Source organism: Panthera onca, chromosome A1 (assembly GCF_046562875.1).
Source record: "Panthera onca isolate mPanOnc1 chromosome A1, mPanOnc1 haplotype 2, whole genome shotgun sequence".
NCBI lineage: Eukaryota > Metazoa > Chordata > Mammalia > Carnivora > Felidae > Panthera > Panthera onca.
The window spans coordinates 204,790,972-204,807,367 of NC_138339.1; the positions used below are offsets into that span (position 1 = coordinate 204,790,972).

The window sequence follows — 16,396 nt, forward strand, 5'->3', positions numbered from 1 at the left end:
AAATTTTTGAGTTACATCTCAGCTTTTCATATTTTAAATTCTCCTGAAAATAACATGTAGGCATTTTTCCTGGTCATATTTTTCTTTTTCTCATTCTCCCTCATTCCTTTCTCCTGTGTTTGGCTGTCACTGTTCAAGGCAGCCAATATTTATTGGGTGTGCACTGTATGTTAGGCCTTGTGTTTGGCACTGGGGACTCTGTAGAGAGAAAGCAGTTGTGTGCACGTCCACGTGTTGTTTTCTCAACCCCAGTGAAACTCCATCAAGCTCTCAGTCAAGTTGAAGCACAAGAATGAGGAGTGGAACAACAGATGCTGATTTTTGATTCAGAAAGGAGGATTGCCATGTTTTACTGTCTTGGGCTCCTGTTAAGACTTAACAAGATTATAAAAGAAAAGTGTTTATATACTCTTTGAAGTTTAATCACAATATTCATATATTGAACATTTGGTATCATCAAAATAATGCTAATGATCTGTGTATTTTTTTACCAGATTGGAAGCATCTGCTGGATAATTTTTACAGGCTGTTGGAAAATGGATTAAAGTATACTAACAGGTTATTGGTGTTGGATTTATCAACTAAAATTAATATTAATTACTTTCATTATTCACAAACTGTTAACTTAATAGGGATTAAAGGGTTTTCTGGAAGTATATGAATAGTCTAATTCACTTAGACTGATTTATGATAAAAATGTGATTCCACAATTGTTAGCTTTCTGAAGTAATCACATTTTAGAACAGGTGCATCATATTTGCCAGATAGGGCCAACAAACTGGTTTAGAAATAATTTATCAACTGAGCAGTTATGGCATATGGAAACAGTTAATGGATTATGTACTTACAAACAAATCAAGCCAAGATTTCTGACATCATAGTTCAGTGGACAAAGTATTGGGGTAGGGAGTGATAAACCATGGATTATCTCAGGGACTTGGCTGTGTTCAGGATGTCGCTTTGTATTTGAAACACAATTTATTCCTCTGTGTGAAAAAAAGTGTATTAAAAAAATCCTAAACTACCTCAAAGCCTACATTAAGATGAATAATATAATTTATAGTAGAGAAATGTTTTTCATGAATGTGTGTTAATAAAGAGATGACGAATGCACCATATCTTAAAGGTTTCTGAAAAGACATTTGACAAACACTTGTTTGGAAGGATGGAGGAGGAAATCAGTGATGAATTAAATATTTCCCTAGGGATTTGTCCTTTGGCTCTTGTCTGTGTCTGAATCTGAAAAGAAATAAAGACTTAAGGAAATGATAGGGCCTGTCAGGAATGTCTTGTTTCACCCTTAGAAAGTATCTTTTTGTTACCAATTATTTGTATTTTGTGTTGGGTTCCGGAAGAAACAGAAATTTATTCTGAAAGGTTTAAAGAAACAGAACTTAGAGAAAAGGGCTGAAGAGAGTAGGTTTGTTTATTAGCCTGGAGCTACAGGCGACTTTCAAGTCCCAGAATGCTTCAGTTACATGCTTAGTTATACCATGTATCTTTGGCACGGTGTGATGGGAATTCTAAAAGTCCCTGTAACTGGGCACATTTCTTGTATATTGTACAACTGCTATAAACAAAAAGGGAGGAAGCTTAGACGTGTGTGCAGGGGTTGAGTGCCCCTAAACATAGCTCCTCTCCCCTTTTCCCCCCTCTTTCTTTTCCTTCTACAGTGGAGAGAGGGATGATACTGGGGAGCATTTGGATTCACCAGGAGTCCCTGGACGAGTGGTAGATGGGGGTAAACTGTGTTCCTTGTACATTACAAGGTCACTTTGGTGTTTTAATTCTTGGAGTTTTCAGTGGTGCACCTGTAGCTGTCCTCCCTTGACAACATTGTAAGATGTTTTATGGTCCTCACACATTTTTTTCTCTCTCAGGATTTCTCTTTCGTTTCCTGTATCTTCTTACTCCCATTTACCAGGGAATCTCTTGTTGCCCTGTGGTTGTTCAAAGTACATTGCCCCATTTCAGGCAGTTATTCTTTGTCTTGTCTGCATTATGTTCTAGCAGCCGTCAAGGCTCCCACTCATAATTATTCACCTGAAAATATAAATGAGACTCATCTTTCTGAATGCACTCTTTGAATCTTAATATATTTATACACCTGGCTGGTCACTGACCCTCTTCTCTCCCTCTGCCCCACTCCTCAGTGTCCCTCAGGCCCACCTTCACATACACTTGCCAGGCTCAGAGGAAATAGGATCACATGCAGTTAGTATTGCAATGATGCCATCCCTGTAGCACAAGAAGAGCGTGGGGTCATGGTAGGAGAGTCATAGGAGAGGGAGGAGGCTTCTTTCTGGATTATATGCTCTGGAAGCTGGATAATAAATAAAGAAGATAGTAACTTCTTTTGTAACAGGCAAAAAAGAACCTTTATGAAAATAACTTTTTTAACCTTGAATTTCTAAAGTTAGGTTTTGAGGTAGTTATAGATTTGTGTTTAGGTAAAGCTGGGTGTGTTTTGTCCTTCAAGGTTAAATCATTTACTCACAGGTTAGGACTTGTACCATGTTGTGCATTTAACTCAAGCATTCACACGTGTCTTGGCATCTGAGGAACCCACCAGGTTAGAAACCGTTGGTATCACATCCCTCCCTTGTCTAAGTACTTGTCTGTGTCTTAAAAGGATGGCTATTTCTGAGTCAGACACGCTCTAGTCCAGGAGTTCTTAACTTGGATTAACTTGGGTCTTTGAACTTGAATAAAAACAAAACAAAGCAGAATGTTACTTTCACTTACTTGTAACTGAAATTTAGCTTTTCCTTCATTTATAAATATAGGCAACAAACACGCACCTAAACCATTTCTACCTGTGAAGATTATGTATACTTTTTATATCCCATCAGAATTATTTTAGATACGTTAAATATCACTGAAACTCATCACTACTTCAAAATTTGGGTGGTTGTGAGACCTGCAGCTATTCAGGTCTTGTTATTCAGGACATTAATTAAGAAATGGATTTTGTCAGTTGGGTCCTCCAAAAGCCGATGCTGAGATGTTGGGGTGCAGGCGTTTTTAGGGGGTGTGCAGTGGGTAACGCGTGTGAAAGGTACAAGGTGGGGGAAGCAGGACCGGGTAGGAAGAACCTCAGGCCCTGATGTCATAGGACACATTCTCAGCCACCCTAATGTGTGTGTGTTTGGGGGCTGGTGGGGGGAAGCTCTGGAACAGAGGATCTGTTAGGGAAGTCCTGGGATGGGCCCCGGTAGCCAGGCCCAGCGCTCCTGCCGTGCTCAGCCATCAGCTGGGAGCTGCCCAGGAATGGTGTGGTGGCCTGGACTTGGGACTCAGGAGCATCCTGAGGGTGGTGACAGCTTGGACCTGACCAGCCACGTGCACTCCTTGCAAGTGAGGGGGGACATTTTTCCTAAAGGGAGATCTTAGCAGTGCACGTCCATGGCTGCCATGCATGTATTTTGCTAGTCACAGACTGGTATTTAATGCATTTTGGTAGCTGCATTTGAGTATCATTTGCTTCCTCTGAAATCCTATGTATTATCTTTTCTGCACTTAAGAATTCTCTGAGAAGCTGTCTATCCCTCTGACTGCCGGTGGGGTCCATGGCAACAAAGGTTATGAAGCCTGCTATAGCCTTTCTGCCTTGTGCAGTGCTGGGCATGAGGCGAAGGTCAGGAGCCTCGGCCTGGCCTTGACTACTGCCTGTTCACATATATGCACATTTTTGTTTGCTTGCTTAGTTTTATTTTGTTTTAATTCAAGGGGCCACTACATGATTTGTCATGAGATACTTAACTAGGAATACCTTTTTACTGTGACTGGAACATTAGGTCGTCTGTTTTTGGATCCACTTTTTTAACAGACTACTGAAATGCATTTGTTAATAAAAGCATATGTCGAATCTGGCACAAGTACAAAACGCCCTAATTAGACAATAATAAAACAACAGTGTTGATAATGTCTTTTTGTTTTGTTTTGTTTTTTTAGCAGTTGTGTTTATCTCCTATCATTTTATTTGTTCCCCAAAACAATCCTGTGGAAGAACCAAGGCAAATATTGTATATGTGTTATATGTAAGAAAAAGTTACACTCTTCATGTGAAGTTGAGCTAAAAGGAGCTGCCACTCTGAATGGAATACAGATCTGAGCTATGCCATGCTGCTTCTCTGATTAAAAGAAATCCTATTATGTTTTATTTAAAGTGCTCTTCTTTGATTTAAAATAATTTCCCTCTCATCTCCCGCCACCTTACTGCTGCCCCCCAGCAGTTCACCCTCATCCCACAATTTATATTAAAGGCTTTAAAAACTTGCCATTTTTTATTAAGACCATCTTTCATCATTTGGTCCCTCTATTCACTTCTGTAAGTATTTGAGCTGTAAATACTAACGCCATGCTGTGGCATGTACAGGCGGGGAGAGGGACCGTGGAGTACCCCCCACAAGCGTGTGACCCCGGCTTTTGCAGCTGTAGTTCTTTATAAAATGGGGGAGAAGATACCCATCTCACAAGGTTATTGTGAGGATTAGATAGTAAAGTTTTTAAAGCATCTTTTGCAATGCCCGGCTCATTGTCGTCGTTCAGGAATTGTTAGCTGAACTTAAATTTTGAGAATGCAGGCTTGTTTCCACTTGCAAAATTTTGTGTACCTTATGTGAATCTTGCATATGAGCTGGCCAGCTTTAGCCCCACTTGCAAATGAAGCCTTTCAAACCATTGAACTGCTGTGTTAACTGACCTATGTTAGTAGCCATTTAAGAAGATTTCTGTAATACTGATCTGTGCCATCAGTTTTAGAAATAGTAATAGATGATTTTGTACATCCTATTTCTTTCATCTTTGTGTATGTCTTAACTGTCAAATGCTTTATTAAGTTCCTAGAGAAGAAGAGAGATCTGTTGAACCAGGAATGAAGACTGGTTTGTCTTTTTTCTTATTTTTTTTCCTGAGTTTTTCCATGATTTTTTTTGTTTTTATTTTCAGTTTACAAGTCATTAATGGAGCTGAGCCGATTTTTGTGATCTTATGAAATTTAAAAACTGAGAACTTTAACTTTTAACTTGGTGTGATTCAGTTTTTGAGCATTGAGCTAATGACTTGAGAGTGAAGTTGAAAAACTCAATCTGTACTTTATAAAATCTGACTAGTTCTTGTTAATTATTCATGATTATTTTTGACAGTTATTTACAGTTTCAAAGATTAGTGAGGATGTTATGTATGGCTTAATGTAATTACAGAACTGGGATGCATTAAGGTGTAGGGAACCTTTCGTTGATAGGCAAATACAAGAGCCAACTAAAGCTCATGGCTAAATTCTCCCTGGGGCTTGCAGGAAGGGTGATAACTGTTAATTTTCTTATTTTCATAGAGTGCTAGCAGAGGGTTCAGAGGAGTGAGAATTTTTCAGGAGTGGCTTGTTTTCGTGTGTGTGTGTGTGTGTGTGTGTGTGTGTGCTGTATGGTGCAAGCTAAAAGAATTATTTAGGTGAACCATATACAAATGTTGAAATTCTACTATTTTGACATATCAAGAACTTCATGTGGTTTAGCCCAATTCTTGTTTTCTGAAGTGGTGACTAATTAAGGAAACACATAGAAATGTCTTTGTAACTTAATTAAAAAAGGAATGTTGGTATTTCTGCTTTTCTCATAGCTTGTCAAATAATTGATGGGGGGTGGGGGGAGTGAAACTCCTGAAATGAGAAGTATTTATTTTGGAATGACTTACATCCCCCAAATCTAAGACTGGAAGATCACCTTGGAATTTTACATGCTGTATTAGTGTATATAAATTAATCTTTTCTGGTGACTCTGTGAGGAAGTTTGCCTGCAAGAAACAGTACCCAGCTAAAAGTGATTTCGACCAGAAGTCTGGTGGTTGGCTGTCTTAGATTTGGTCAATTCAGCATCCCAGTGATGTCCAGACTCAGTATTAGCTTCTCCATTTTCTTAGCTTTCCTTCTACTTTCAGCATAGCTTAGTTAACAAGGGCAGGAGGGATCATTATGCTCACAAGTGGAGTTTTGTATTAATTTTCTATTGCTGCTGTAACAAATTCCTGGAATTTGGCAACTTAATGCACATTTACTGTTTTACATTTCCGTGGGAAGTCCATCATGGTCTCACTGTGCTAAAATCAAAGTGCCAACAGGGCTACATTCTGGGGGCTCTAGGGGGGACCTGTCCCTTCCTTGCCTTTTCCAGCTTCTAGAGCTGCCCACTTTCTTCAGCTTGTAGCCCCCTTCCTCCAGTCTTCACAGCTGGCCACAGCGAGGGGAGTCCTCAGGGTCCATCTCTCACTGGTTTCCTTGACTGCATCCTTCTCAGGCTCTGACCTGTGCTAGGAAAGGTTCTTGAAGAACCATGTGATTAAACTGGGTACACCTGGCTAATCATGCTAATGTCCCAGCCTTTCTGTCTCTGACCTTAATCACATCTGCAAAGTTCCTTTTTCCAAGTAAGGTAGCATATTCACAGTGCTAAGGATTAGAACACGGTTATCTTTGACAGAGGAGGATGGGGTGCCAAAATTAGTTGGTTATCATAAAATTGCAACATTTCACAGGGCACTTGGCCTGGTTAATTCCACTCACTAAAATTATGTCCGTCTTCTTTAGCTCTGTTCTTTTTCCAGGAATGCCGTTTTAGGGTCCTGGGGCATTTTGACATACATCATTTGTTCTGTTCATTAAATGTTATTGAGCTTTGGATCTTTACTAATTACATTAAGATATGTTTTTGTTACCATGGCTAAGTGCCTTTGTGGAGGTTTAGGAAAAATCCTTACATCATGTACTAAGTACTAGAAAATATTTTTTTTTTCCTTTCTTTAGTCAAATATACTATAATTAATGTGCAACAGGTATCACAATCTACTATGCATTTTCTAGTTTGTAATGTACACTATGGATTTCATTTTTTTCCTAGGAAATTATTAAATTCTGTATATATGTTTTTACTTTATATAATTTTTTTTCAACCCAGAAACACCATCCAAAAACCTATAGTAAAGAACCACTGGCATTTAAAAACAAATTGGTTCTTTATGCTGATTTATTACTATGCATTTTAAGAAAGAAAGAAAGACTGGTTCTAATTTAGAAAGAGAAGTGTTTTATGTTTTATACATTATTAACTTATGGGAGATAACTTTCTACACTTCTGTTGAACAATAATTTCTGTACTTTGAAGTTTAGTTATATTTTAAGTTTTTTTTATTTTAGTAATCTTTATACCCAGTGTGGGGCTCAAACTCACAACTCCCAAGATCAGGAGTTGTATAGTTTGCCAATGGAGCCAGCCAGGCTCCCCAAAGATTAGTTATATTCTAAAATACGGACTGCTACTCTTGTTGTATGATTTTCACAATATATTTTAGCAGAATAAATATTTATATTTTGTGATAGGGACTTTGGGAAGAGGCACGTTTTTGTGGTCCAATATTACTCCGACCTAATAAGCACCTATAAACGGATATGAACATGTAATTTCATTACAACCTGGAAAATGTTATTATAATTGCATATTTCACTGGGCAATTTAAAACACAATATATAAAAAGTTTATTTTAATTGGAAAAATTTCATCACTGAGGAAATCCCATTTATCAGAAAGATCTAATGCAACCCATTGCCCACAAAATAAGCAATTTATTTTAATTTAATTGTTGGCTCTTAGTCATTTGCCAGTCTACTCTTCTATCATGATACTGCCTTAGCCTCGTTCTTCCTGAAGCAGAGCTCTTCTTCCTTCTTTAATCTTCTTTTCTTTTTCAATTAGAGAACCAATTATTTTTCAGGGTTTCACAGGTCACAGTGGGACAGTTTGGCTCTCTGCTCCCACAGCAGAAGATTTAACCCTGAAGAGTTGAAATAGCCAATGGAATAACTGTGTTTGTTTTTAAATGAGGGATATTAGTGTTTGGAGATGTTACATTTTCCTGTTTTAAAATTAGACTTTTTCTGAATAATACTGAATTTTCTCAAGTCTTGTTGTGCTTCATTTCAAATCTTGCCTATCCATGTCAAAATGAATCTGACCTTTTCGTACTGACCAATCATTTGTATTTCCATTATCTGTTTTAGTAGATTCAGCTGTGTTGTCAGTGCCGCTAGCAAGGAAAACAGCAGTCTGTGCCAATGTCAGTGTGGTGACAATACTTTTGTAATAGAATTTTCTATATGTGTGTGTATGTGTGTGTGATAAAGTTATATGTTTATGAAAGAATATTTTGTAAACCTGATAATCTGAAATTGATAAACACTGGATTGCTACTTCACTTTTTACCATCTTTTTTTAATCTGAAAGATTGTTGGGTACAGAGAAGGCAACTGATAGGATCATCCTATGCCCATTTTTGGATCTCTGAGGTATGCTTTATCAAAAAAGCTATTTTTGTGAATGTGTTCTTGATGAATAAGCATAACTTACAACCTCAATAAATCAAAATTTCTCGTTAATTCTCGATTATATTAGGGTTGTAAGAAGTCTAGAACAGCTGTTGGAAGTGAAAAGCAATGAGAGAAAGGAGCTGACTTGAACCGTAAAGGAGAAAATGAGTGCCTGCTTGGCCCCAGTAACTGTGCCCGGTCCTTACATTGTAAGATTTAGGCCTTCATCCCACTTTAACGCGTAGAGGTTGAGGTTCAGAGAAGTTAAAAATCTGGCCCTCAGGGTGGCATCCTTAGAAAGGAGCTGGAAGTCAAGAAGTCACTTCTTCTGATTCATACCTGGGTTTCTTTCCCCTCTCTCCTGTTTAGAGTGGAGAGGGAAGGAGGGAGGGAGTGCCAATGGGAGTCCACTAGCATTGGTATGGAAATGACCTTGTTATCAGGAACCCTGACTACCTGCTTGTGTAAGCACAGTGACTTCTTTTGTTCCTTTAAACTTGGGATACTGTAATTACCATTTCATTCTCTTCCTCTTTTTAAGACAGTAATGCCAACTGTCTTCAGATTTTCACCCCTACAAATATCACATTTATCCTGACCCCTGTGTGCATACATTCTAAAGGATTAAAAAGAAAAAAAAAAAAAAAACTTTTCTAACGGAAAAGTTTGGTAGCTTTTTGGAGTCTGTTCCCACTTGTGTTTCTAGCTGTATTCTTTTTGTTTTTGTTTTGTTTTGTTGTTTGTTTCTCTCTCTGTTATATACACTATGCCTCAGTAACTGTGGTCTATTTTTTCACCAAGTTTGGCCATGCGTTTCATTGCCTCTCCCTGTATCTTCATCACTTACTGTGAATGTTTTAATTTGCACTTTCTACCTGTACTTCATTTTCTAGGCAAATCCCCCCTGGGAACTGCTCCTGCCTTGTTGACAGTTATGTCTTCCACCAGCTTAGGCTTTGAAGAGCTTGCCTGGATTCTGCCCCTGGCTTCCGCCTTTCTGCTTTCACAGGGTTGAACCCTTTCTCTCTTGCTGGGAGAGTGCCAAAGCCTCTGGAAACCCTTGGGTTTCCTGCTGCTCTGCTCTCTCACTTCATCTCCTACTCCCTTCTCCTTTGTCCTTTTACTGAAGCCACATTGGTGTAAGTGGAGCCCCCGTGGTATACCCCAGAGGTACCCTGTCTTGGACCCCTTCCTGCATGGAGGAAGAAGAAGTCCCTTACCATTTTTGAGTCTTGACTCCAATATCACCTTCTGGGTGAGATTCCTGCACTTGCTTTCCAACTTAGTGCTGGCACATTTTCCATGGGCTCTATCTGCCCCCCATGCTGATTCTTGCTACCTTTTTTTTTCTTTAAGTCATTTCTCAATTTCTCACGTATTATTACTTATTTACTAAGCATATGTTTGTCTTTTTCTTTCTTCGCCCCCACTGGAATTTAAACTCCTTTAGGGGAGAGATCTTTGTTTTCCTTTACTGATGTATCACCAGCACCTAGCAGAATGCCTAACATGTAATGGACAGTGGATTAATGTTTGCTGAATAAGTGAATGGTTTTTCATTCCTTTAAAGCAGAAATACAATAATTTCATCGTCCTCCAGCAAGTCCCCCCCCCCCCCCATTTTTTTGGATGGAGAGAAGAATTTTTTTTTTAATTTTTTTTAACATTTATTTATTTTTGAGAGGCAGACAAAAGCATGAGTGGGGAGGGGTAGAGAGAGAGGGAGACACAGAATCTGAAGCAGGCTCCAGGCTAAGCTGTCAGCACAGATCCCAACGTGGGGCCTGAACCCACGAACTGTGACATCATGACCTGAGCTGAAGTCAACCAACTGAGCCACCCAGGAGCCCCAAGAGCAGAAATATTTAAGCGATCAATATTCCAATTAACTCTGCCCCTGATGACTTTGCTCTGAGTGAATAACAAGCTCTTTTGTAAATTAGGTAAAAAAAAAAAAGAAAAAGAAAAAAAAATGAAGGTGATTGAGAGGGGGGATAGATTCAGAATCTAGATGGTAAAACGATTTACCTTTCTTGCTTGGTTTAGCAGCAAGAATCTATATAAGGAGGAAGAAAGAGATGAGCTAAATTCTTTGTTATTGTTGGATGGAACTCGATGTGTGCAAACCAGGAATAACTATTAACAAACAGATTGCAATAGATGGATTGTTTTCCTCCTGAAAATTATACCTTTGTTGGGTATTGATTTTTTTTTTTTTTTTTTTTTGGTAGGAGATGTAATTCATATCACATAAAAGCCATTTTTTAAGTGAATAATTCGCTGGCATTTAGGGCATTCATAATGTAGTGCAGCCACCACTTCTATCTAGTTTTATTTATTTTCATTTTCTTTCAAAAGAGTGAGAGTGTGAGTGGGGTAGGGGCAAAGGGAGAGAGAATCTTAAGCAGGCTCCACGCTCAGCACAGAGCCCAATGCAGGGCTCGATCCCAAGACCCTGGGATCATCACCTGAGCCAAAATCAAGGGTCGGACACCCCGTCACCTGGCCACCCAGGCACTCCAACTTCTATCTAGTTTTAAAACGTTTCCATCAGTCCAAAGTGAAATCCTGCAGCCATTAAGCAGTTTCTCCCTGTTGTTCCTTTCCAGTTCTGGCAACCAGCAATCTGTTTTCTGTCTGTGTGGATTTATTCTGAGTGTTTCATATAAATGAGAGTCCTACAATATGTGACCTTTTTGTATATGGCTTGTTTCATTTAGCATTATATATTTAGGATCATACATGTAGCATGTATCATACATGTAGCACGTACACATTCCTTTTGTGTATATACTATTGTGTGTATATCCATGTATATACGTTGTGTGTATATACTATGGTATTTTTATTCATTCTTTGCACATTAAAGCTGTTTCCTTGTGGGGGGTATTGTGAATAGTCCTGCTGTAAACATGTGTGAATATGTATTTGTTTAAATACTTGTTCTCTATTCTTTGGGGTAACAGACTTAGGAGCGGAATTGCTGTATCACTTGACAATTCTGCATTGAGCATTTTAAGGAACCGCCAAGTTGTTTTTCACGGTGACTGAATCTTTCTAGATTCCCTGCAGCAATGGCAGAACTGTTCCAGTTTCTCCACATCCTTGCAAACACTTGTTGTTGTTATTTTTTTTTATGGGTATTGACTTTAAGCTTTTAAAAAAATACAAATTTCCTGAAACTATTCTTACCTAAAGCTTTGATTGGTCCTAACAAAATCAAGTACATTAACTCTTCTTATAGAGGCTAATACAGGTTTTAATCAAGTGGAGAAAACTTAGGATACAAATACTATTGAATTACAAAAAAAAAATTGAGCAGTGGCATAGGATTCAAAGCTACTAGGAATAGAAATCTTGCAAGTTTGCCTGAGAGATATATGTGTTACGGGTTATTCTGTATTATAACTATAAAGTATTACATGTGAGTGATGTAGACGTGTAATATTACTTAAGCTTTTAAAGATTATGTAACTCTTCAAACTGCTATAGTTTATTCATTATAAAATAATTATGTTACAGAACATTTAGAAAGGGATGAAAGAAAGAAAGCACCACCCTACACTCTACTACCCTACTTGAAATGAGTGGTAGGGTTTGGCTGTTTTCCCTTTTATCTGTTCAAAATTTACATATGCAATATAACTTCTTATCATTTTCGTAGATGTATTCTCTGCTACTAAACAGTTTTTGTAATATCTTCACTGATCATATACTATTACTTGTGGCCATTGTATCACAACTGTTAGGCATATTTAGAAATCTATTGATTGGAACTGGGTTAATTAGAAAAGACCTTACAATGGAGGTAGCTTCATCTTGCTGACCCCGTGCAAACTTTGTTTCTTTGCTCCAGTGTCATTTCCTTTGAGAAATGCCTTCTAGGACTTTCCAGATTAGGACAGTTCCCTTTGCAACTCAATCCCACAGAGCTGTTTTTCATGCATTGCACTGGTTTGGGATTCTCATAAAATTATTATTCATGTGTTTAATCTCTTAATAGGCTATAATCTTTCCATGGGTAGAATTAGGTGTGCCTTCTCCCCACTGTATTCCTTTCACAGAGGCCAGTGTCTGATGCTCACCATTGCTTAATAAGTTTGTTGGATGGGTTAGTGAATGAATACAGAGAGGAGAAAAAGTGTGAGTAAAGGTAGATAGTGCTGGATGGAAATATGTAGACTTAAGAGCTGAAGAGTAGCAATGGTGGTACTTCATTTTCCATGGGGATTGCAGGAAAGAAATGGGTAATGTCCCTGGAGGATGAATCTGGAGAGAATTGTGTCCATATTATGGAGGTCTTTGTATGTAAAATTCAGGCATTTACATTTAGTTCTGTCTCACATATGTATTTATAATTTAAAATATTAAATACAGTAAATTCTGTCACAAACATTGAAATGTATTGAATAGAGATGCAATGTCATATGATCTCTGCTTTAGTATGACAGCTCAGTATTGGGCAGCTCTGTGTTGTAGTAGTTAAAGTCCACAGGCTGGGATACCGTCAGGAGACTACTCTAATTACCCAGGGAATTGGTGAAGTCCTGAATCTAGGCTCCTTCCATGAGAGGACAATAAATATGAGACATGTTTGTGAAAGTACAGTCAGCCAGGTTTAGATGACCATTAGCTGGTGGCCTTTGGAAAGAATTGCACAACATTGTCTGATTTAGGGTTAGTAGCATGAATTAAGCTGGTGTTTATAGATTTTAGGCTGAAGATAAATAGCTTTTATTTTTATCCCGTTGACTTGAGATACTGTTAAGGATCTTCATTATAGATTATATCATAGATTGGCAAAGCTTTTCTGTTTAAGTCTTTGCAATAAATATTTTATTCTCTCTGGGCCATATGGTCTTTGTTATAGCTACTAAGTTGCACTGTTAACAGTGCAAAAGCAGCCTCGTACTCTATGTAAACTAATGGTCATAGCTGTGTTCCAGTAATATTTTGTTTACAAAAATGGGTGGCAGACCAGATTTGGCCCATGGGGCTATAGTTTGTTGACCCCTGCATTATATTAATGGGGTTTATTTCATATCATTAAATTATAGTAGATCCCTATGTGGATTATGTGATTTCCTTTTATAATGATCACTAGTTGGAAGCAGGACTGGAGATAAGGGTTGTTGTATTTACTTAAGTTTGGCAATTCACCTCCTAGACATTTGTAACTAAATGTCAAGTAAGATAGAAAAAGTGTATAGTAGGAACTACTTGAAGTTGGATTGTAAAATCTAGGTTAGGTGGTGGGAGAAATAAAAGTAGAGGGAGTTTCAAAGGGATACTAGTTAGAAGTACAAAGACTAAAGATCTTATGAATTTTAAGAGCAAGCTTCTTGGACATGAGAACAGTGGGAAAATGTGGAATTTTTAAGTGCTATATCTTAAAGGCCTTTCGGGAATAGGTCCTAATTCTAGAGAGTCAAGTAGTTGTGCAGCTGAAATGCTGGAATAAGATCATGGAAATAGAAGCAAGATGATGATGTAGAAATCAACAATAAAAGACTTCATTTTTGGGATCAGAATGCCAGAATGGAATTCTTTCTCTGACTCTTTTGGAATTTGGATGAATTTGCAATCTTTTTCAGATTAATTTTCTCACCTGGAAAAAGGTTAATAGTTACTCACAGGATCATTAAGAAACCATGTCTACTGAATGCCTAGCATGGTACTTCATAAAGGCAACTATTATTGTTGGTTTGCAGGCTGGCCCCCTGTTCATAGAGGGCGAGGAGAGACTACAGAAAGAGGCAGATCATTGCAGACTGGTAGGTGGCAGGTTTAAAAGGCAAGGGAACTTACTTACAAGGCTTGTTTTGGGCAGTTGCAAGATGAGTAGTTGTCTGCACCTACCCATCAAATCTTAAAGGTTTATATAGAGGCTTTAACTGGGTTCAGACAAATATACATCCAGATGGTTTCAACATCACCCTACTCTCTGAAGGCTATGTTCTTGGAACAGCTCCTACTGTGGGAACGGTAGTCAAAGCATACGTTCCAAGCAGGTAAGTAGTCCTCAGTTGGTTGGGTCAAGCTGGAGGATCAACCAGTGATTGTGTCCTCTTGATAACCATCTCCAACAATTATACTAATTTTATTTGTATTGCTTTATGGCAAAGACGAGTAGCTGTTAAACTCTTAGGAATGGGACATTTGGACTACATATTCTCTAAGTTCCCTTCCATAGCTAGGATTCCTTTTGTAATGATATTTAAGTTTTTTTTCAGTGGTGTTAATTTGTCTGAATTCACATTTTTAAGACCGAGTATTCATTGCCACTTTTTTGAATAATAATGACCTAATGAGATTTAATACAAAACAGTTGTTAGAAAGATGTAAAATGTTCCCTTCCCTCCTGGTGGTCTTCAAATTAGATCATAAGTTTAGATTATATCTGACTATATTACATCAAAATTACTGCTTCCATTCATGAAATGGTACAGTCACTGGGGTCAATGGTTGTCGTTGCTTTATATCAAAATAGTGAAGTGTTAAGAGAGTCGGGCAGTGAGCCATGCAGAGTTAAAGTTAGAGGGGATTGCTGGTTTTGCTAATGACATTTTCTTAACTTTTTTTTTGAAAACTATTGAAGACGAGCATATGACTCTTTATACTAATTGTAATGCATTACTGTACCCCATAATCTATGAGAGTGTTCACCTCTGCACTCTGCCTGTCCAGCTGTTGTCTTGAACAATTATCAGCGAGTTATTATTCCGGTATGAGCTGTGTCATGCTCGAAAGTGGGATAAAAAAAATGTTAATGAGCATGCATGAATGTTGGCTGATGAAGGTTAAGTGGTTGCAGATATGCTCTCTGCTTTCTTCCCGGTGAATGTTCGGATGGAGGCAATGGGTTCTGATGAGGGATTACAAACAAATGGTGTTGATTGACAGTTCTTGATTTAACATTAACATGGTATCTAAAGGCAAATTCTGTGTTTCCGCTGAATAATAGACGCAGTGTTGTTGACCTCTGGTGCAGCTCTGTACTTCACCATCAGTTTTATTTTACAATTTTCTTTTTCTTTCTGTTGTACCAGATTTTCAAATTCTCTCATTTTGTGTTACACATTATTTTAAAGTTGTGCCTGTTGATGGTGGTATAGTTTGAAAGGAAACACATGTCTATTATGTACTTATGTTTTTAGAATAATAGCTTTGCAATTTTAAGTATGATCGAATTAAAATATTATACACAATAGCTATTCAAGCTGACAAGCCTGGTCCAGTTCTCATCAGCAACATGTTCTTTGTCTTGGTGTCTTGTTTGCATGTATTTTTAAATGATGACCCAAGTGCTTTTTCAGCATTTGTTGTTTGTATGCTAATTAAGATCAGCTGCATCTGTATTCATTAGGAATTTTTGGAGTTGATTTTTGTGAACATTGCATTTCCCATGGTATATATTGAACATGAACTTCAAATGCATTTTTGTTGTTGTTGTTGTTAATAAATGACAATGCAAGGCGATGCCTTGGTGGGTCACTCAGTTGAAAACCTGACTCTTGATTTTGGCTCATGTCATGATCTCAGGGTGGTGGGATTGAGCCCCATGTCAGGCTCTGTATTGAGTGCAGAGCCTGTTTAAGATTATCTTTCTTCCTCTGTCCCTCTCCTCTGCTCATGTGCTCGCTCGCTGTATCTCAAATTAAAAAAAATAAAAGGGGGGGATGACAATGCAAGGAACAATGTTAAGCAGTCTTGATGAGGCTTTTTTTCCTTATCATTATATCATTTTACCCATTATTAATAATCCAGAGTTCGATGTTCCAACTGGCACTTCTGCTTTGTAAAGTATAAAATGTTATACACATGTTTGTTTTTAACCTATTTTAGCTGAGAGGACAATACAGAGGGATCATAGTGCTTTGCGTCTTATAATGGAAATAGAAAAAGTGGGAATGTTCATTAGGTAAACACAGAATTGTAAAGTCAGTATGATCTGTAGTGATCATTTATCATTTAATAGATGAAAAATGCGATGGCTAAACAACGACCTAAAACCGTTGCCAGTAGAACCATCATTGGTCG

At 38.0% G+C, this 16,396-nt stretch overlaps 1 protein-coding gene across 5 annotated transcripts in view; it reads left to right on the forward strand.

The window, feature by feature from the left end:
• Positions 1-16,396, forward strand: part of DIAPH3 (diaphanous related formin 3) — a 516,220-nt gene that overhangs the window by 187,187 nt on the left and 312,637 nt on the right. The gene's annotated exons all lie outside the window — the stretch shown is intronic.